The sequence below is a fragment of the Ochotona princeps genome, chromosome X (assembly GCF_030435755.1).
Source record: "Ochotona princeps isolate mOchPri1 chromosome X, mOchPri1.hap1, whole genome shotgun sequence".
Classification (NCBI taxonomy): Eukaryota; Metazoa; Chordata; class Mammalia; order Lagomorpha; family Ochotonidae; genus Ochotona; species Ochotona princeps.
This window is the reverse complement of record NC_080865.1, coordinates 76,808,721-76,831,386: the sequence shown is the minus strand read 5'-3', so window position 1 is coordinate 76,831,386 and position 22,666 is coordinate 76,808,721. Positions and strand designations below refer to the sequence as shown.

Below are 22,666 nucleotides of genomic sequence, written 5' to 3'. Positions count from 1 at the left end.
CTGTATATGTTGATAGCAGTTCCTTGACCTTTGAGCTGTTGGTTGTAACTAGGAGCTGGCAGAAAGATGGGTATCTAGGCTTTGAATTAGAGCTGAGAATAATATGGAACAGGGCACCAGGCAGGAACAATATTTAACAATAAAAAGGGAAACGATCAACTACATTGTCTCTTAGAAACCTTATTGGTTTCTCAGTTTTTATAATAATTAGCTTCATTATTGAAGCATGTGTCGATATCACGAGGCTATTTTTTTTTTTTTAAAGAATGACAACACCAAGTGCAAAATACACTAAAAAAACCTCTTGCTTAAATCTGAAACTTAAATGAGGTCAAGTATTCACTAAACTAGTGGGATATATTCTTTCAACAAGGAGGACTCTTTGTTAACACTTCCACATTCCCAGTGATATGTTGCTTCTGAGACAAATAAGGCATATTTCCAAGCTTTGGCCCACAGTATATCATCCATTTGAGAAGTAATTGAATTTCTGTCAAGTTGTTCTGTCTGTGAAGATCAGATAGTTCACAGCATAAAAATCAATGTGCTGTAGCCGCAGTTAGAAAAATGTGACACCATTAGCAAGCGTTAAGACACACAAAAAATAGTATTTAGTAAACACCTCCCTGTCTTGGATTTCTCCCAGTAATGAGTGAGGCTAAACTATCATAATTATACTGGGAATTTTATTGAGATTACCTTGTGAAAATCATATTTTACCAAGCAGATGTAAATCATAGCTTGGTTATGATACTAGGCATATACAAGAGGAATATCGGAAGGTGGTGAGAAAATTGAAGTCTTAACTATCAAAGAGAGTTTGTCCAACATTTTAACTCAGCTTAGTCTAAGAGTCTTCTCTTACATTTTACTCTTGTCCTGGGACTGCTAGTTTAATTCCTATTAAGAAGCAGTTCTGAAGAAAACATGAGACAGCTCATTGTCCCCCTTCACTGTGGATGTTTGTAAAACATTATGAGAATGAAGCAAAATATGATTTATTATTAATTTTTTAATAAATAAAATACATTTTTTTCTTAATTAACAACCTAAGATTCTCAAAATAGTAAAATTTCTCCAACCATCCTATGCTTAAGGCCCCAGTATTTTCAGGCTTGATTTCATTTTCTGTATAGGTACTGAGAAAATCATAATCTACTTTTTTAGATCTACAACCTTGAAGCTGCTTAATAGTTCAATTTATTTCCTTACATCAATCTCTGTAATAAACATAACTTACTTGTATTCTTTCTTATTCTCTCACATGAAGTTACTCAAGAAGAAAACAAAAGCAAAAGAAACAAATACTAGTATTCTTACTATGTCGGGTCCAGTTGTGGAAATTAATTTTCTCTTTTTTTAATCCCTCAAAAACTTGGTTTAAGTCATTGCAAGCTCAATCCTATTTTAGGTATCTATTTCTGCATAATATATTATCCCCAAGCTTGTATCTTAAAACAGCACACATTCATTAACTCAGTTTCGGAGGATCAAGAATCCAGGTAAAGCTGACCTGGAAGCTTCTCTGGCCCCAAGTCTTTCTGGAAGCAGTAATCAAGGTGTTGTTCAGTTTGCTGTCTTCTCAAGGTTCAACTAGGGGAAGATCTGTTCAGTTTGCTATCTTCTCAAGGTTCAACTAGGGGAAGATCTGCTTCAAGTTAACATGTAAGGTGATTAGCATGCCTGAGGTACTCCCATTTGGGCCTTCTCACAAGAACAAAAACAATCTTCTCCAGAGGAAGATTTTGAAAGAGGGTGTAGCAAGAGTGGTCATCCAAGTTAGAGACCGGTCTTTCCTTTTATTCTATAATTTAGAAATTACCTCACATCTGCCATATCATTCTACATGGATGGGAGCCAGTAAGTCTAGCCTACAAACAAATGGAGTATAAAGCAGTGTGAACACCAGAAGCTGCAGATAATTGTGGTAATTTTAGACTGCCTATCCTAGTTTCCTTTCACCAATGATCAACTATTCTTTTATCTATGGCATTAAATGCTTCAGGACCCAGTGCGATAACCTAGTGGTTAAAGTCATTGACTTGCATGCACCAGGAACCCATAGGTGCACTCGTTTGTGAACTGGCTGCTCCATGTCCCTTTCAGGTTCCTTCTTGTTGCCTGGAAAAGCATTAGAAGATGGCCCAAAGTCATGTGGGAGACCCGGAAGAAGCTCCTGGCTTCAGATCAGCTTATCTCCTGCCATTGTGTCACTTGGGCAGTGAACCAGTGGATGGGAGACACTTTTTCTCTGTCCTCTCTGTAAATATAATTTCTCAATAAAAAAATCTGTAAGAGAAACAAAATAAGTAAAAATGCTTCAGCCATCATCTTAGAATGATTCTATTTGAGGTCATTCTCAGCTTTACCAAGCATCATTTTTGTCATATCAGAAAGCCAATGAAGACAAATGGTTAGTTCTCATTTAGATATTTAGGGTGTGTTATCTCCAGTTGAAGATGCTGTGGCTTGAATATGACTGGTCTAAAAAAAAAAAAGAATATGACTGGGCTGCTGAACTTAGGCAAAATGTAAACCCAAAAATATCTAAGTTAATGGTACTAAGAGGATGGAAACTTAATCCAATTACATTATTTAGAGGTGGATCCTTTGGGTAGTGATTAGAGTAGGATGCTAGTTTGGGAGACAAAGGAATAAATCATGGTAGGTTTCTAAGAAGAGAGACAGACATAGTAATAGACATACATGCTCTGTGCCCCTTGTCATGTGATAACTTTACCACGTTAAGAATCTGTCAGCAAGAATCTGTCAGTAGAGCTGAAACCAATGTGTTTTCATGATCTTGGACCATGAACTGTCAAAACGATAATAAATGCCTTTTCTTCATATAGTTATGGTATCTCAAGTATGTCCTTAGAATGATGAGAACTGGCTAATCCTCTAGCTTTATTTTCAGACACATTTGTCTCATTTTCTCACTGTTAGTAAAACTGCCACAGAAAAGATAACATCTTAAATTTTCTCTAATACCAGGATTTGCATCAATACTTCTCACTTTGCAGACATTCACTAGGACCTATTTGTGTCACTAAGACCTTTAAAATCAGCCATAGAGACTTGAGCAGTGTGCTGAACTGGAATTGAATCATTCCTAAATTGTGGGTAATGTAGTACTCTAGAATTCTTCTAACAAATCCATAGAGAAGTATTCATCTTGGTAGTACAATGTGCACAATCTAAGCCAAGGTAGATAAAAATTTTAAAGGTAGGCAGGCTTCTAAGAAGCTGGTCTGTAATAATTATCACTCGAAATTATAGGTACTTAAACAGATCTAATTTTTTTTAAGATTTATTTATTTTATTACAAAGTCAGATATACAGAGAGGAGGAGAGACAGAGAGGAAGATCTTCCATCTGATGATTCACTCCCCAAGTGAGCCGCAACGGGCCGGTGCGCGCCGATCCGATGCTGGGAACCTGGAACCTCTTCCGGGTCTCCCACGCGGGTGCAGGGTCCCAATGCATTGGGCCGTCCTCAACTGCTTTCCCAGGCCACAAGCAGGGAGCTGGATGGGAAGTGGAGCTACCGGGATTAGAACCGGCACCCACATGGGATCCCAGGGCGTTCAAGGCGAGGACTTTAGCCACTAGGCCATGCTGCCGGGCCCAAACAGATCTAATTTTTGCCAAAATATCTGAGTATTCTCTCATAAAAATAGGCCCTGCACAAAAAGCAAACCATGCTGAATGTAAGTTTTTGAGTCTCAAAATGCCTGGAAACAAAGATTAGAGCATTTCCAAGTGTTCACACAAGATCAAACTAAAGGAAACTAAATTGGCATCCTCTGTACAAATCTGTTCTTCCAATCTCAGTGCTTTGTAGCACCAAAAGTTTTAGCTATCACAAATTATTATCTGGTCTTGGGCCCGGCGCCGTGGCATAGCAGCTAAAGTCCTCGCCTTGAACGCGCCAGGATCCCATATGGACACCAGTTCTAACCCTGGCAGCTCCACTTCCCATCCAGCTCCCTGCTTGTGGCCTGGGAAAGCAGTTGAGGACGGCCCAAAGCCTTGGGACCCTGCACCCGCGTGGGAGACCTGGCAGAAGCTCCTGGCTCCTGGCTTTGGATCAGCGCAGCCGGTCGTTGCGGTCACTTGGGGAGTGAATCAACACATGGAAGATCTTCCTCTCTGTCTCTCCTCCTCTCTGTATATCTGACTTTCCAATAAAAATAAATAAATCTTTTTAAAAAATTATTATCTGATCTTTATAGATACTACCCCCTTCAGACTTAATTGTTTAATTTTGTGTTGAATGTTGCATCCAAGTAAACCTGCTCAGAATTTGAACTCCAGACTTGAGGAAGAAAAAAACTGATCCACGAGGGCCAAATACAGCATGTACATAGAGACACATGCATTTGAGAAAACAATGTTTATCATTCTGATTCCAATATCTTTGCCCTAGCATAATAGACTAAACTGTATGGATTCTGTGTTTGACGTAGTGCGGTAAAATCATATATCCTAGGTTGGGTTAATTCTTAGGGAATATTTTTTAAAAGTTTATAAAAATGAAATTAAAATTTATTTTGATGCAAAATATTGGAATACAATGCATTTAACAAAAATTGTTAAAAGAATTCTCATACACATGGATTTCAAAATGTTAACAGGCAAAATTAGCATATTTTTTTAAAAAAAGCATTTCATTTCATTGGAAAGGTAGATTTACAGAGGAGAGACAAAGATCTACCATTGGTTTATTCCCTAAATTGTCGTGACAGCAGAGATGGGCTGAGCCAAACCTGGGAGCCAGGTACACCCTCCAAGTCTTCCATGCGGGTGCAGGGTCCCAAGGCTTTTGGCCATCCTCCTCTGCTTTTCCAGGCCACAAACAAGCAACTGGTTGGGAAGTGGAGCAGCCTGGCCATGAACCAGCAACCACATGGGATGCTGGCACCTGCGGAAAATTAACCAATTGAGTTATCATGCCAGCCCAAGCACATCTTTTAATTTCACTTTTCACACAACTTTTATATTTGTAGAATAACAGTTCTTCAAAAGTACTGTGGAAATAGGGATAATGGCAAATGAGAGAGCTCCCTGATGCCTAAAGCAGCAGAATCCAAGATAAAGCATAATTAATCATCTGTGGCACACTGCACTCCTGTGAAGATGGTTTTCTATATGAGTGTCAGAAGAGGGACTAGGTCTCCTGGGTTATAAATTTCCATGCAGTATTGATTAAGAGGGATAAAGTAAATAAACAACAGCAAGCATAGCTTTTAACCACGTTTGCCTAAACATCCTACATGACTTAACATACAAAGATAATTTTTGTCACTGAATTCATTTTACTTTGTTTATATAAAGCATTTATTCTGTTCAAATTACCTTCCTGCACTTATTTTATTTTATCCATAACATTGGGTTGTTGAAGAAGAAAATGTAAAACATGGCTTTCTACTAAAAAAAATTCAGGCATACATTTATAATGACGAATGCATGCATCTCATGCAGCTCCTTTTAAACAATATAAAGTAACATATACAAATAAAGAAATGAGTAAAATGGAAGTACCCAGAATAATTGAGTGTGCTCTGTAGGGAAGCTCTGAATTAAAATCCACAAAGTACAGTTGGTGCTTCCTTTGCTTGTGTTTGCAAAAAGCCAAAATGGGTGTGGGACAGTTAGGGTCAGGCCACGGCACCCGCTGGGTCACAAGAGAGCCGGGTCTGCGGGTGCCTCAGGCTGAAATAAGCTGTATCACCCACCAATGAGGGCTGTCCTGTTTCTACAACTGGAGGAGTAATCTGTTCCAGTGGAAAGGGGAATGTTCAGGGCCAGCACTGTGGTGTAGTAAGCTAAGCCTCTACCTGCTGCTCTGGCATTCCATGTGGGTACACTGTTTGTGTCCTGGCTGCTCCACTTCCAATCCAGATCCCTGCTTGTGGCCTGGAGAATGCAGCAGATGGTGTCCCTAGCTCTGGGGATCCTTAACCCATGTGGGAAACCTAGAAGGAATTCCAGGCTCCTGGCTCTGAATTGACGTAGCTCTGGCCATTGTGGTAATTTGCGGAATGAATTAGCAAACGGATGATTTCTCTGTCTCTGTCTCTCCTTTCTGTAACTCTGCTTTTCAAATAAACAAAAAGGAAAAGGAAAGGGAAAAGCAAGGAAAGAATAAGAAAAGAAAAGGGAATAGATGATTTATTGAAAAGAATGTGTACCTTAATCCATGTGTCAACACTCATCATGTTTGTATAGACAATTTGAAACAAGCCAAAAAGCTACATATTTGTTCTGCTTAAAGTCATATCACATTGGGATTAAAATGGAGGACTTTCTGTTTGAAGAACAATGATCATATATTCATCGTTTTGAAATTTTTATGCTTTGGTAATGCTACATTGGAAGAGTTGGATGTCACAAATTCTGTCATTCTATGAAGAGTAATTATAACCTAATTATGCAATTTGACCATAATAAATAAGTTGATACTGGGTATAAGGGTTCAGAATAACTAAAGTCACCCTCAAATGACCCTAGGCAAACGGGTGCTGTAAACTCATTGAATGGCTATGCATTTGCTCACACTGGATCCCAAATGTTAATAATCTTTTTAAGCTTTTAACTTTATAACTGAACAAAGTATCTACCACACAACATAATTGGTTATGGCAAGTGAATATTGAATATAGATGGGAAAGTACATTGGAAAACTTTGAATAATTAAAGGCAAATAGCCGATTATTAAGGTAGCTTTCTTCAGTGTCCTCAAAGGATAGTATGTGAAGATTTCAAACTTATTTTACATTAAAATAATAATTTTAATCATATTTTCTATTAATCTTTTTGAAATACACATGTACAGCCTAGCTGATCCTTTAGTTACTTTGCTGCTGATCTTTTTGTTTGATCTTCTGTGATTTATTTTCGCAAAATCAGCTCTCTTTTCATCTCTCCCATAAGGAATTATCTAATCTGTAACCGGCGATGATTATTTGGTGAACTATGCCAGGTTCCATCAGTTTTACAGAATTCTAGTAGACATTATGACTTAATTCCATGTCCATCTTTTACTTGGGAAACACCAAGATCTTTTCTTTTTTTTATAACCCACATTTACTGTTTTTGGACTTTTCATCATAGAACTTTTGTTCAACATTTTGACATTCCTTGGCATCAATTCCTAACACTCTGGATTGGTGTTTTTCAGACTATAAAATATTTGAAAGACTTCATTCATTATTGTAGTACAATGCAGAGAATTTCTAGAAAGTCAACTCTATGTAGAAATGTATCTAGAGTGTCTCAAAGTCTTCAAAATTCAAACTCTTATGGAGAAATGACTAATCCCAAGTGCAGAGCTCATGAAGTCTATTATCTAATGTGGATACTACAATTTTGACTAGCTCAGGTAACACGACAGAGGATTTTATATCTCGAAAAATGCAGTTAGTCAAATGCAATAACTTCTCTAAGACCAGTCCTATGCATTTCTTTATTCCAAGATTTGAATTTGGCTCTGAAATGCAGTCTTGGCATCTTTACTACAAATAATTTTTAATCAATTCTCCTTCCAATATTATGAATTTATGTCTTTAGAGTAGCTGACTTAGTCATCATACCCTAGCAATGGACTAGATCTACACCATTTTCTGGAATGTCTGAGAAAGTGTAAGATCTGACTACCTCCAAGAGCCTTGGGTCTAGGTCCCTACATAATCCTAGCAACATGGAAACTGCTTTTAAGCTGTCATGCTCTTTAGGGAAAAGCTCCAATGTAAATTTCTGCTGTTACTCCAATGCATATATAACTGCTCTTATTTTAATGCTACGGTAATTAAGACATTTATCCATAGACACACCATTTGTTTTTTAACACAGATGAAGACATATAACTAGAATTTTGCTAACTGAAGACACTGTGAGTGGGATAAGAGATGGAGAAATAAGTTTTAAAAGTTGTGACTGACACAGCACAAGCAAGAAATGGAGATGAGATTGTCCTTAACAAGCAATATTCTTCTAGTTTTGTTTCTTCTACTATTTGCTTAATTATACACAACACAGTACTCATTTGCTGTAAAATAAAGTTTAATCAATGTTTATATTTCAAAACTCATCTTAGTATCAATCAAACATTTCACATGGTTCATTAAACCTGCATCTGTTTATTATGGAAATGTTTAAACACACACAAAAATAGTGAGAAAAATATATTAATCTCTCAAGTAATCATCACGTTAATTCAACAGTCCTTAACTTACATTAAATGTTATTTTTGTGCTTGCTTCAGTAGTACATATAGTAAAATTGGAACGGTACAAAGAAGATTAGCATGACCCTTGCGCAAGGGTGACCCACAAATTTGTGAAGCATTCCATATTTGTATAGGTTATTTAACTTCATGGCATTGTAAATTTTCTTTAACTTTATTCCTGTTGTTGATTTTGTTTTATGGCTTTCATTTAAGGAATGTATTAACTGTGTAATAAAGACTGTCATATCCAAATGTGAAGATATAATTCAGTATGCATCTCTACTTGCAAATCAAAGATGGACTCCTAGTGGAACTGTTAAATGTTTCTTGACAATAGAATGCTGGACTGTCTACCATTGTCCCTATCTACAATGTCAGGATACACTTATATAGCAGAATGATGGACTTATGACTGCTTATGAAAAAGGACTATACTGTTGTAATAATACAGGGGACATCAGTGGGAAGGGGAGAAATTTTGTGAGGGGACACGGGACATCCCAGAGCCTATGGAATTGTATCATGAAATTTTTAAAATTAAATTAAATTAAATTAAATTAAAATTGAAATTAAAAACATTATTTCTTTGTTCATCCATTTTCTCCCATCACTTATTATTTCAGGTAAAACCTGGACATTATACCTTTATATTCATGATTATTTCAGCATGGGAATATAAAGATAACACTTTTTAAACATTTTTCTGGAGATACAATTTATATATCGCAAAATTTATCAATTTAAATTATATAATTCATTGTTTCTCTGGATTGTGTGACCTTCACCACAATCAATTTAAGAATATTTTCATCACTTAAGCAAGAAACTCTATAAATATTGTAGTCATTCTCTCCTTTCTCTTTCCTTTTGAATCAAACCTCTCCATTTCAGGCAATTACTCATCAAATTTCTATCTTCTTACATAGAGAAAAACATATTTTCAACAATAAAAGACCACAACCAAGATTTTCTAGCAACTTCTTAATCAAATGTGTAATCAATGTCAAAATTTCCAAATATGTAACTAACAAGTGATTGTTGTTGTAGATTTTGTTTGAATCTGTGTGCAAACAAAGTTCACACAATGCCACTGAGAAAACAGCTCTTAGGGCTCTCATTAAAATTTATTTATTCAGCTATTATTTTAAATATTTACTCTTAGCATCAAGAATTGCTAACATGGGCCCGGCGTGACAGCATAGTGGTTAAAGTCCTCGCCTTGCATGTGCCGGGATCCCATATGGGCGCCGGTTCTAATCCCAGCAGCTCCACTTCCCATCCAGCTCCCTGCTTGTGGCCTGGGAAAGCAGTCGAGGACGGCCCAAAGCCTTGGGACCCTGCACCCGTGTGGGAGACCTGGAGGAAGTTCCTGGCTCCTGGCTTTAGATCAGCACAGCACCGGCCGTTGTGCTCACTTGGGGAATGATTCATTGGACAGAAGGACTTCCTCTCTGTCTCTCCTCCTCTCTGTATATCTGACTTTGTAATAAAAAATAATAATAAATAAATCTTTTAAAAAAGAATCGCTATCATTTTCCCCTATTTTCCATATGTAAATATTAAATACACAAATGCATATTATTTTTCTTGACAGCAGACATATTAATATAATACAATGTGAAATTCTTGACAAGGATCATTAAGGGAGGGATGGGTATACTATGGTGTAGACAGTATACTTCAGTGAAGACATAATTATATACCAAATAATATGACACTCACATGTTTATACATTCTCTATATATTAAATCCCACATATCAGAGAAAACATGTAAATTAATTTTTTCACTTCAATATCACAGTAAAAATTGTATCACGCATTAAGTAAGTTTTGAGGACTATGTCTCTACTCCACAAATTTTTTTTGGATATTCATCTAAGATACTAAGTACATCAAGAGTTCATTTTATCTTTTATTTATTTGGTTGAAAGTAGAGCGATAGAGTCAGAGACAGAAATACTCTGTCTTCTGGTTCACTCCTCAAATGACTGCAAATGGACAGGCCTGAGCCAGCCTGAAGCCAGAAGCCTCTGTCTCTATACTGAGTGGCAAGGTCCCAAGTGCTTGGATCAGCCTCTGCTGCATCCCCTGCACATTAGAGAAAGCTGGATCAGAAGCAGAGCACCCAGGACTTGAACTGGCATTCTCATGTGGGATGCCAGCATCATAAGTGCCAACTTAACCTGATGTACCACACTGCCAGTCCCAGTCAACTCATTTTCATTGTTCAATAGTATGTCAAGGTAAGGATACAAAAGTGTTCGTTTAATCATTTACTCATCTAAGGACATCTGGGTTAGTTCTAGTTTTTGGCTACTGTGAATAAATCTACTATAAATATTTATGTCCAGATTTTTCTGTGAACATACGTTTTCTTTCTCTGGGATAAATGCCCAGGAGTGCATTTGTTAGTCATATTGTAGTTGCACATTTTTTTTTAAAGAAGTGCCAGATTTTTTTCCAGAGTAACTGTACCATTTACATTCCTACCAACAGAGGGATTCAGTTTCTTTACATGCTCGCCAATGTGTCCTGTAACTATTTTCATTTTATTCCTTCTGTTCAGGTGGGTAATTATATCTTACCATGGCCTCAATTTTAACTATGTTATATACATGTGCTTATTTACCATCTGTAGAAAGGCTTCTCAAAAAACTCATGGAAATTCATGAGAAACCTGCACGAATTTAAAAACATATTTATGCCAAAATAATCTGAGTTTTTCCCCCCTTTTATTAGTTTTTCATGATACAGTTCCACAGACACAGGGATTCCCACTACCACTTTCTATTTTTCTTCCTCTATTGTTTTTCCCCATATTATTGCAATAGTAAAGTCCTTCAGCAACAGACAAGTTGTAGCAGTTTCATTAGTAGTCCATCTTTGATCTGGCAGTAGAAATGCATACTGCATTGCATCCTCACACCTGGACATGATAGTCTCCATTACACGGTCACCACACATCCCTCTCAAATGAAAAGTTACAATATAAAATCAACAACAGGAGGAAAAATAGAAATTTCCAACACCATGAATTTCTTAAGAGGTTTTGATAGTTCAACAGTCCTAAATTGCTGGTGAACTCGCCACTCCAATCACGATGATATCTCTCCCGAATCCACTGGCTGCTATAGTCCACTTTAGTGTTTCCGTCTGCCCAGATCTTCACTGCCAATGACTGGCTGGGGTAGTTGATTGTTTTGTTCTGTCCTCTGTCCTCTGCTATGGTACCAGGTGTCCTCTGGAGGCTCCGATGTACTGTCACATCCTCCATGTACATTTGGGTATGCTGTCCTCTGCTCCATCTGAGCCACTGAGGAAGCCCAGCTCTGACACATCCACTCCCACAATCAACCCATGGAACCTGAAATTCTCTCCATGGTCAGGGTTCTGAGCCCAGCGGTTCAGTCGGTAGGGAATTGCCCACCACTGCCCTGGTTCCTGTGCTTGACAGTATGTACAGCAGACTGGACCCGTCTGTCCCACACCCCATTCAGCTCTCATAAATGTTGATGGGTATTGATGCCCAGTTCATCCCAACCAGCCCCATTATCCACACTGGTGCCAGCGGGTGCCACCATCTGTCTAAGTCATTCCTATGCCTGACAGAATTTGGCCTCTGTGCCAGCATCTGCCAGCTGATGCTGCGGCAAAGCCCAATCAATCCACACCAACACTGGCTTATGCATGCATCAGAAGGTACAGTCAGCCCAGCCTCGCCTTTCCCTGATTCAGTTCACATGTAGGCCATCAGATGTGACCCTGCCCGGCCTGGTCTGCCCCCATCCCATCTCTCATGCTCACCAGTGGGAGTAGTGACCCAGCAGGGGGCCTTTGCGGGCCCCCTCCCTGGGCCGACCCCACCCCCCCCCCCGCATTTCTTATGTGCTAGTTAAGTGCTGTGTGGCCCAGGCTGGCACAGCCTCCTCACCTCGACATTTGCCAGTGAGTGCTGGAGCTTGGCTAGGCCAGGTCCACCCCCAATTCCAACTCACGTTGGTGTGGGCTACAGCCTAACCAAGCCCTGCCATCCCCCAGTCCCGGCCCTCATGTGTACTGGCTGGTATTGCGCCCTGACCCAGCCTGATCCAGACTCCATCCTGCCACTTGGATTCGCCAGTTGGTGATACGGACTGACCCAGTCTGGCCTGCCCCAGACCTGCACCAAATGTATGCCGGTGGATACCATACTTTGGCCTGGTCTGGACTGTTCCTGTATTGGTTCTTGCACTCACCTGCAGGGAGTGTGTCCCGACAGAGGAGTTCCACAGGCTCCTCCATCCGGATCTCCCCCAATGTCAGATCTCATGCACAACAGTGGGTCCATGGGCCAGCCTTACTTAGTCTACCTCGTGTCCTCATACAAACAGTGGCCTTTCCTCATTGGCCCTCACCCATTCTAGTTCTTGTTGTTGGGCACTACAGCGCAGCCAAGGCTAATCCATACCCAGATACAACTCACACATGGCTCAGTGGGGGCAGAGACCTGACCTAGCCCATCCTATACCTACCCTGGTTCTCACGAGTACCAGTGGGTGCTAGATTCTAGCCCAATCTGGAGCATCCCACACACAGTCCATACACATGCTGGGAAATTCTGCAGCTATGTCCAGACAAGACTGCAGCCCCCACCCTGGCTCTCGCGTTCTCCAATGGGGGTCACAACCCAGTCAGGGCATCCCCTTTGCTCCCCAGCCAAATCTGCTCCCCTCCACAGATTTCAAGCGTGCCAGTGGTTGCTTTCGTGTGGTATGGCATGTTGTGGTCAGTGATGCTCTGCACTAACAAGCCCATCTCAGGACTCCCATGTGGGCTGATAAATCAGTCTGACCCATATAGATCTTCCAGTCTTTCCCCTCTATACCACCAGGTTTCTGTCCCCTTACTTACCTACAAGTACAGTGACCCTGTTGTTAGATGTCCCTCAGGATTCATTCCTCACTTTCACATATGATGTCCATATCCATGAATGTCCCTAGGCAATATTTCATCACCTCCAAGTCCCCAGAGCTCATCAGCATGCGGCCAGCAGGCAAAGCTGGCAGAATAAAGATGGTACTGGCTGCTTAAAAAACAGCCCAGGGAAGGGTGGGTGGGCTGCTTCCTCCGCTCATGAGCCTAGATTGGAGGATGAAGCAGAGTTCCACTCTGCATGCCCGATCTGTGGAATAAAGATGGATTTCTGTAAACAAATTGAGGTTAAAGCTAGTTTCTACACTGTAAATAAACAGAGGATAGTTAATTTTTGCTAATTCCATATAGTTTTATGTATAATGGAAATACGTATTTATTTGAAAGGCAGTATGACAGAAAGAGAAAGAGATATAGAGATCTTCCATCCTCTGGTTTGTTCTTTAAACGGTCATAACAACTAGGGAGGGGCCAAGCATATTAATAGGGAGCTGGATAGGAACTGGAACAACCAGGACACAAATTGCGGCTTACATCAGGCATTGGATTTTCAGGAGGGAGTTTAATCCAATATTCCACAACACTGGTCCTGTAATGATTATCATATTCATCACCACATGTATTTGCTGTTTGATTAGTACATGTATGGTCAGGACATCTAAGGCACAGTCTCAGAAATTTTCAAGTAAAAACGCATCACTCGCTATAGTCACTATGTTGTCCATCAGTGATAATTAGAACACAAAAGTTAAACACCAGTTAACAGAAAAAGAATTTTGTTTCTTTTTTGAAGAGCGGAAGAAATGTTATAGTGATTTCAACAGCTCAAAGAAATGCAATTAGGTGTACAGTGGTATTGTGTCTTTGGAAAATCAATATACAATCAAGATATGTTTTCTAGTTTAGACACAGAGCCAGTGTCACAATCAAGGAGTATTTATCAGCAATTAAAATTGTTTTGGAAATGTTATTAACGTAAACATTTATAACTGGTCTTCTTTTTCAATACTCTAAATTTTAACAGCTAGACAAATGAAGAAACATTTAAGTAACAAAGAAAAGAAAAAATAAAGTGTACCCTAATGGTTAAAAAAAAAAAATTTGTCCGTTTTAATGTAAACCCATTAAAATTGGAAAAATGTGAAAGGTGATTCAAAATTTGTGAAAATGCATCTAAAAGTTTATATTGGACCCCCCAAAATTTAAATCCATGCATATGAGAGGTCTTTAAAGGTTCATGAAAAACACATATTGTGAAAAAACTCTGCATAGATTTCAATTTTGCTTCAAAATAACATTTTTGTCCCATTTTCTGTGAACCTTTAGAGCCTGGTGTGATGGCTCAGTGGCTAAATCCTTACCTTGCACACCCCAAGATCCCATATGTGTGCTGGTTTTCGTCCCAGATGCTTCACTTCCCATCCAGCTCTGTGCTTTATGGCCTGGGAAAGGAGTACAGAATGGTTCAAGTGCTTGGGACCTGAACCTATGTGGGAGACCTGGAAAGAAGTTCCTGGCTCTTGGTTTTGGATCAGCTCAGCTCCAGCCATTGCAGCCATTTGAGGAGTGAACCAGCAGATGAAAGAACTTTCTGTCTCTCCTTCTTTCTGTAAGTCTACCTTTCCAATAAAAATAAATAAAACCTCAAAAATAAGCAGATTGATTTATTTAATGACAGAGTCACAAAGAGCAATGAAAACACAGAGAGAGATCTGCTACATGCTGATCAGTTCTCAAATGCAGCAATCAGGACAGGGTTAGTTTGATGCCACGAGCTAGGAGTCAAGTGCTTCATTCTAAACTCCATTCAGCTAGGACTTGGACTGGCACTACTATATGGAATGCCAACATTGGAACTGGTGGCTTAGTCCATTGAGCCACAATGCCAGCCATTCCACAATTTTTTGAAATATTCTTATACGTTAGTTTGGGAAAGCATTTTGGACTAAAAAATATGTAAGATGAAATTTTAATTTAAAATATGTATCACTATCAAATAGGAATTAGAGTTTATCTTTGCACTTCATATAACATTATTTCAATAAAGAAATCATGATTCACTGGGAAAACATAACATAATCTGTTGGATTTCATTACCTAAAACCCATTTAAAACTTTTCTACTTGAGTCACATGATCACTGCCACCCACATGCCATCTGGTGGCAGTTTTCCAGGTGGCACATAGGAAGTAATCAGCCTCTAAACTTTCTTGTTGAAAGTCCAAATCAAGAAGTGCTTATGAACAGCTTCCCATTCCTGAATAATGATGCAGAACATCCTACTTTCTAGGAAACATTTTAATTACAGTTAATTAAGCAACAGCAAGAATCACAAGAAAATCCATCACTTCTACTCAGTATTATTTGATAAAAAAAAAACCTGGATATTTTAGCAAAACAAGTGGATTCCAGGCAGACAAGATTCACTCTTCCAGCCTCAAATTCTCTTTCTCATGGGTCTCCAAAATTTAAGAGTTAGTAGGACAATATTGTTATAACTTTTTAGTCATGAAGAAGTTGTAGACACTTGCCTCTGTTTTATGTCAAGAAAAACATTGGTTCTGAGCCTTGGTTTTACTTTGGAACCACTTGAGGTGCAATCATGAATCTAGATGTCGGATGATATCCTACATAAAACCGATTATGTGTGTAAATAGGCACTTGAATCCTTAGACCTTCCTCACGCTGACAATGTACAGACAAGTCTGAAAAATGCTGTCATAAAAGAGTGTGTTTACTTAAAGCTATGTATCGATGTGGATAAAATACTTTGAAGACTTTTCAAATACAAAAAATACCTAGAAAATGACTCATAGAGATCCTATCCTGTAGAACTGGAACAAAGAATACATTAAGAGACTGATGTAATTATGAAAATGAAAAAAATTAGAAAAGAACAAGTTATTTTTAAGTTTTATTTATTTTTATTGGAAAGTGAGATATACAGACAGGAGGAGAGACAGAGAGGAAGATCTTCCGTCTGATGATTCACTCCCCAAGCGGCCTCAACAGCCGGAGCTGTGCCAATCCAAAGCCAGGAGCCCAGAGCCTCTTCTGGGTCTCTCATGCTGGTGCAGGATCCCAAGGTTCTGAACCGACCTCAACTGCTTTCCCAGGCCACAGCCAGGGAGCTGGATGGGAAGCAGAGCCACCAGAATTAGAACTGGAGCCCATATGGGATCTTGGCATGTGCAAGGCAAGGACTTTAACCACTAAGCTGCTATGCCATGCCCCCACATAATTTTATTTATAATATAAACATAAATAATTATACTTATTGTAAATTAATATAATTATATGTGATGTAATAATATGATTATATAGTATATATTATTATAAACATAAGTAATTATATTTTACTTGAGAATAAAACAGAAAAAAATGGTGGTGGATGGAAAACAAGAAAAAGAGACACAAACACACAGAGAAAGCACGTTCCCAAAGGCCCTCACTAGCATGGGCTGGGCCCGCACTGAATGCTGGAGCTGAGTACTCAAACCAGGTCTGCTATGTGAGTGGTTGGAACTCAGTAAACGGAGGTATTCTTGCTAGCAAGAAGCTGCCGTCAGGAGACAGTTAGATATTGAAACCAGGAACTCCAATATAGGACACAAATATCTCAACTGACAGCTTAACTTTAGGCCAAAGATCTATTCACAAACCAAACCTTTATATGTGCTGATTAACTCAATGATATTTTCTAAGCATTGTGAACCATTCAATACTAAAAGCAATATAGGCAAAGGAATATATGATACCAGCTATTTAATACAAAAGAAAGAATACAAAGAACATATTTCCTAAGAACCTAACAGAAGTTCTTAAATGAGTACAACACATTGCTAAATGCACAAGAAAATGAACATAAGGAAAATAGATTATTCCTCTGCTTTGTTTTCTGAAAGCACTAATAGAATGTTAATCCATTAAATTATTTTTAATTATTCAAATTTGACCATAAATGCACACAATTTCAAATACTTTATTTTATGTTTCTCTTCGTCACATGCAACTTCTACTTGCTTTTCTCATTTATTATTTTTCAGTTTTAAATTCAGTATAAAACAATATGAGTTTTGATTGTGGTAACTACTAGAAATTAGCATTCTTTTTGCTATTCCTTTTTAGAACACTATTCTCTAAACAAATTAACAGTACTTATTTAATTTATGCAAAATTTCTACACTTCTTCATGCTACTTATATTCAAATTCATTTTAAATTAAAATGCTATTCACTCAATGAAAATTAGAAATTTTTTCATATGATACTACTACCAAGGATAAACTTCTTTTACCATTTATATTAACAGCAGTTAAAAAATCAAAAAATCATTTCCAGCTGTCAAAACGTGAGTCATGTTCATGGGAAACATTTCTTTCTGTTTGATTCCCGTTGTCTCTTTTTCTCCATTTATTATTATTATTATTATTATTATGTTATGATACAGTTCCATAGGCTCTGGGATTTCCCTTATTCCTCCCCCAAATTCTGCCTCCTTCATTCTATTATGGCGACTTTCCACGGAATTTAAATTTGCTCTATTGCGTCCTTCATTTCTAATAATTCAGTTTGATTTAGCTCAAAGCTGCTGTTTCCTATGTGACATATTCCTTAAATTCCTTGAATTCCTGCATTTTATGAAGAAGCTTTATAATGAATTTTCTCAATTCTCCCCTTCCTGTGATCCCATGCAGTGTGTGGCTACCTTGTTGTCTGTACAACATTTCTCCCACTTTTAATTCAAGCAGTTTCCAGGAAATACTTTAACATCAATTTTAACATTAGCTAAAAATCAAAAATTTCTCTGCAATTATCAAAAAGTCATGTTCATCGTAAACGTTTCAATATTTACAAATTTACATTGTGATTTCAATAATGCTCTTTAAATCACATGTACATGCATAATAGAATATTATCTTTCTATGGTAATGTGAAATGCATATATACATACGTACGTACATATTTGATATAGCAATTCTATGCCATTTAGAAAGAAAACTTTAGATGATTGGCTAATTAAAGTTTTAATTTTTTTAATTAATTATGTTGCATTATGTGACACAGTTTCATAGGCTCTGGGATTCCCCCAAACCCTCCCCGTACCCTCCCCTCATGGTGGATTCCTCCACCTTGTTGTAGTATTACAGATCAAATTAGGTCAAGAGTCTTTCTTTGCAAACATATACCAAGCATAAAGTCCAACATCTTATTGTCCAGATAAAGTCAACAGTTTCTTGGGGAGACCATCTCTGGTCTGAAGGCAGAGCTGGCAGAATATCAACCCAATCAATTGAAATCCCCAGCACAACATCAACAACAATTTACAGCATTATGGAATTAATTGACATGGTATTGAGTAATCAATATGTTAAAACCATGCAAATTCCTAACCACATCCTGTGACTATTTCATTGACATTTCAATTTTTGTTTATACACAGAACCGGCTGCTATACTCCTTAAAGTGGCTATAGGGTACTATTCAGCTGTCTCATGTCTGTTTTCATTTTAGTATTTAGCAGTTTATTGTGTTGACACATAATTTTGCTGGACTTGACAGATTTTAGGATAGTCTAAACTGGCTTATAAATCTAACAAGGCATTTGTCAACAGTTGAAGTGCAGAACAGTTTTAGGAGGGGTGTGCAGAGAAATCTTCAATACCCTAGTGAGGAGTAACTAATCTTTGTGTCCTACCTAGTAGGGTGTATGTGGATCCACGCTGACCGTTTCCTGTCTGGTTCTACGCTTTCCTTGTATTTCTCTATCTATTCTAATTATTTTTTGAGGAGCGACCCTGATGGTCATTGCATGAGAGAGTGGGGATCCAAAGTTGGAACTAAGCAAGGACCAGAGAAAGCTCCTCTCCCTAGTCCCAAAGGAAGTTTACTGTTCTGTTTCTGCAGACCACTCAGGGCTCCTGGCTGTTGTTCCGATGACCTTGGATCATGCAGGAAGGATTTGGGTTTCTTCCATCCCATGTGGTAGATCAAAATGGGACTGGGTGACCTCAAAGTTCTCGGCCTCCGAAGGCACTCCAATTCCCCGTGTTCTTCTTGGCTGTTGGGATGTAATCCTTGGTGCCCGCACTGATGGTCCCTGCATTATTTATATCCTGTCATGTTCATGCTTTTGAATATTTCATTTTATTGATGTTTTCAACAGTCTTCTTTTGCATTGTGTTGTTTTATGTATGAAAATTGCTGAATTTGGTATGCTATTTTTACCATGTATTGCTACCTTACTATTTTCATATTTATATTTTTCATTAATTCTTTTCAGGTTTCATGATTATAGAAGCATATCATTTGCTAATAGAGGTAATTTTGCCTTTTCTGAATGAATATTTTCAATTACTTTCTCTTACACAAATACACTTTGTAGCTCATCCAGTGAAAGTATGCGGTAATAGAGACTGAGCATACACAATAATGTGACTGAAAAAGAAAGTCTGAGGTTTACCAATTCAGAAATATGCTGAGTTGGGGAATGATATTTTTACATTTTAATGTATCCATTGAATGCTATTTAATGTTTTTTTAATAATGATTGCTTGGGCTAACATTATAGTACTGCCACTTAAGATTCTGTTTGTAACTCCAGCATCCCATTTTGCAGTGTCGTCTTGAGTTTTGACTGTTCTGCTTCTGCTTCAGCTTCGTATTAATACACTTGGGAAGGCAGTGGAAGATATTCAAGTACTTGGGCCCCTACCATCCACATGAGAGACCTGGATGTAGTTCCTGGCTCCTACTTTCAATCAGTCCTCGTCTTCACTACTCTAGCTATTTTGGGACTAAACAAAAAATTGGAAATTCATTCAGTCTTGTGTGTGTTCTCTTTTTTCCTTCATCCATCCCTCCCTTATGTCAGTCTCTTTATCTCTGACATTCTGCTTTTCAAATAAATAAATAAATAAATAAATAAATAAATAAATAAATAAATCTTTTATAAGATTAACGGCTTCTCAATAAGATAGCTTTTAGTTATACAGATGGTCATGTTTTATCTTGTTAGCTCTATTAATATGATAATTGTATTCATTTTTTTCTTCATTTTGAACCATTGCTGCATTTTCTAATAAATCCCAATTGGTTATGGAGTCCAAAATAATATGTTACTTTTTAATGTGTTGCTGGATTTTGTTTGCTAATGTTTTATTTAAGCTTCTTGCATCAAATATTTATAAGTGACATTGCATTGTAGTTTTCATTTGGATACCAATGCTATACTTGTGCCATAAAAATAATTTGGAAATTTTCTTTCTTTTTACACAGTCTTTAATAGCTTTAGAAAGGCTAGGATTAGCAAATCTTTAACAATTTTGTAGAATTAAAATCTAAAAAGTCATGTTGTTCTAGTGCTTGATTTCAAGTGAATTCTGTAAAACTATTTACTATTTCAAGAGAAATGGTCAGTGTGTCTGTGTGGCATTTTTAATTTGGCAACACTCAAAATTATTAATTTTTTTAAAAAGACTTACTTATTAGAAAGGCAGATATTCGGAGAGAGGGGGATACAGAGACAATGATCCACTGTCCTAAAGTGGCCACAGTGATCATCTGAAGCCAGGATTCAGGAACTTCTTCTGGATCTTTCATTGGTGCAGGGTCCTAAGGCTTTGGGCCATTTTCTTCTGCTTTCCCAGGCCACAAGAAGGGATCTGGATGGGAAGTGGAATAGCAGGGCATGAAGTGGCACCCATTTGGGATCCCAGCTCATGCAAGGCGAGGATTTAGCCACAAGGCTAATGCACCAAGATCAAACTGTATTTCTTAGGGAAATAGTTATTTCTACACATTTAAAAATTTAATTGTATAATTTTGCATAAAATATATACTTTAAAGCAATGAATATTTTCCACATGTTAGTTCTGATTATGTTCACTTGAGGATTTAAATCCGTAATTTTCCTCTGCTTCTGTTGTATTCCTTCATTATGATTGTTTACAATAAATTTCCAATTTTTGCTTCATATAACTACTCTAAGAGTTCTTTATGAGAATTTTAAAATATTTTTAAGTAAAAATATTTAATCTTTACTTTGACCTTTTAAAAATAGTATAAGCAGAATAGATTTCATGCATCCCATCGGTACAATTCCGAGGAGACAATCACATTTTATTTCCCTCATTTTCTTCCCTCCTCAGTTCCCTCTCCTCCCTTCCCTCTCTTCCTGTTATCAATTGTGCAAAGGCATAATTTTACTCCATTCTATATTCACTGGTTTAATTCACCATCAATAACATTAGAGAAGTAAAACAAGAAGTAGGAAGACTGAAGTTCCATGGGAATATACACAAAGAATGAAATCAATAATCCTATCACAAAATGTCTGTTTTATTCCTACACTTTTTTGCATTCTATATTATCTGTCATATATCAGGAAAACTACGAAATTTTTTGGGGGGGACTAGTTTATTTCACTAAACATAATGACTTCTCTTTGCATCTCTTTTGTTGCAGAAGTCAGTATTCTATTCATTTTTATGGCTGAATAGTATTTAAAGTGCATACATACCTCATTGTTTACACAGGGATAAGTTTAGAGACATCCATATTGATTACAGTATTGTTGTGAAATGAGGTGCGAGAAATATGTTTTGTTGTTAATATCTATTTTCTTCACACTAATTCTATTTTTAACATTTTCATTTTCTGGAATTATTGATATTTTCACAATACTATAATGGTCAGGTTTCACAAATGTTTTATGAACACTCTATTCCATGGTTGGAGTTTTTTCCCACACAAAATTTCTCTTTGCTAAATTTAATATTTTATTTGTTTGGGAGTCAGGAGGTGGGGGAAGAGTGAGAATGCGTCCAACAACCAGTTCACTCCCCCAATGCTTATAAAAGACAAGGTTGTGTCCAGCAAAAACCAGGATGCATAACACATGTACAATGACTCATCACTCACTGTTTCCAGGGTGTACATTAGAATGATGCTGGAATCAGTAGTACAGTAAGAAATGGACACACACACCAACTGATACAGGTGCCAAGCAGTAATTTGTATCACTGTCCCAAATATCGGACTCATTTACACAGCATTTCACTTCCATTAACTGATATATTATTTTTAGAAACTACTGCCATAATTGAATCTTTCTAAAAATTTAAGTGGATGTCTACTGCCAGCAAATACTTCAGTTTGCTATTCAAAATCATCTGCTGTCTGGGCCTACCCTGCCTTTGCTCTCTAGTCTCTTTACTTTGTGTTCTTGGCAAACCTGACAAACTAAATTCTCAGCAATATTCTAATGCATAATGACTTTTATTCCAATGTCATTTTATTTATACTCCCTTCTCTGCCTGAATTGTCCATTTGTTATTCCTACATTCTAAATCCTTCTGGGAGTGCCAATGTGACATGTTCTATCTGCAGGACTGGAGTGAGAAAGAAATGAACTCATTTTTTATCTGTGCCACTTTTCAGGTTTTGCAGTCCTAATTTCAATTTTGTTAAATCTGTGGAACAGGGAAAAAATATTTATTTTATTATAAGAAAGAATTGTGAAAC

The 22,666-nt window shown here is 37.7% G+C and overlaps 1 non-coding gene across 1 annotated transcript; it reads left to right on the top strand.

The window, feature by feature from the left end:
- The first annotated feature begins 8,253 nt into the window (after positions 1–8,253).
- Positions 8,254–8,360, top strand: LOC118760519 (U6 spliceosomal RNA). Its single transcript, XR_004996827.2, has one exon. It is a non-coding gene; the product is annotated as a U6 spliceosomal RNA (small nuclear RNA).
- The last annotated feature ends 14,306 nt before the right edge of the window (positions 8,361–22,666 follow it).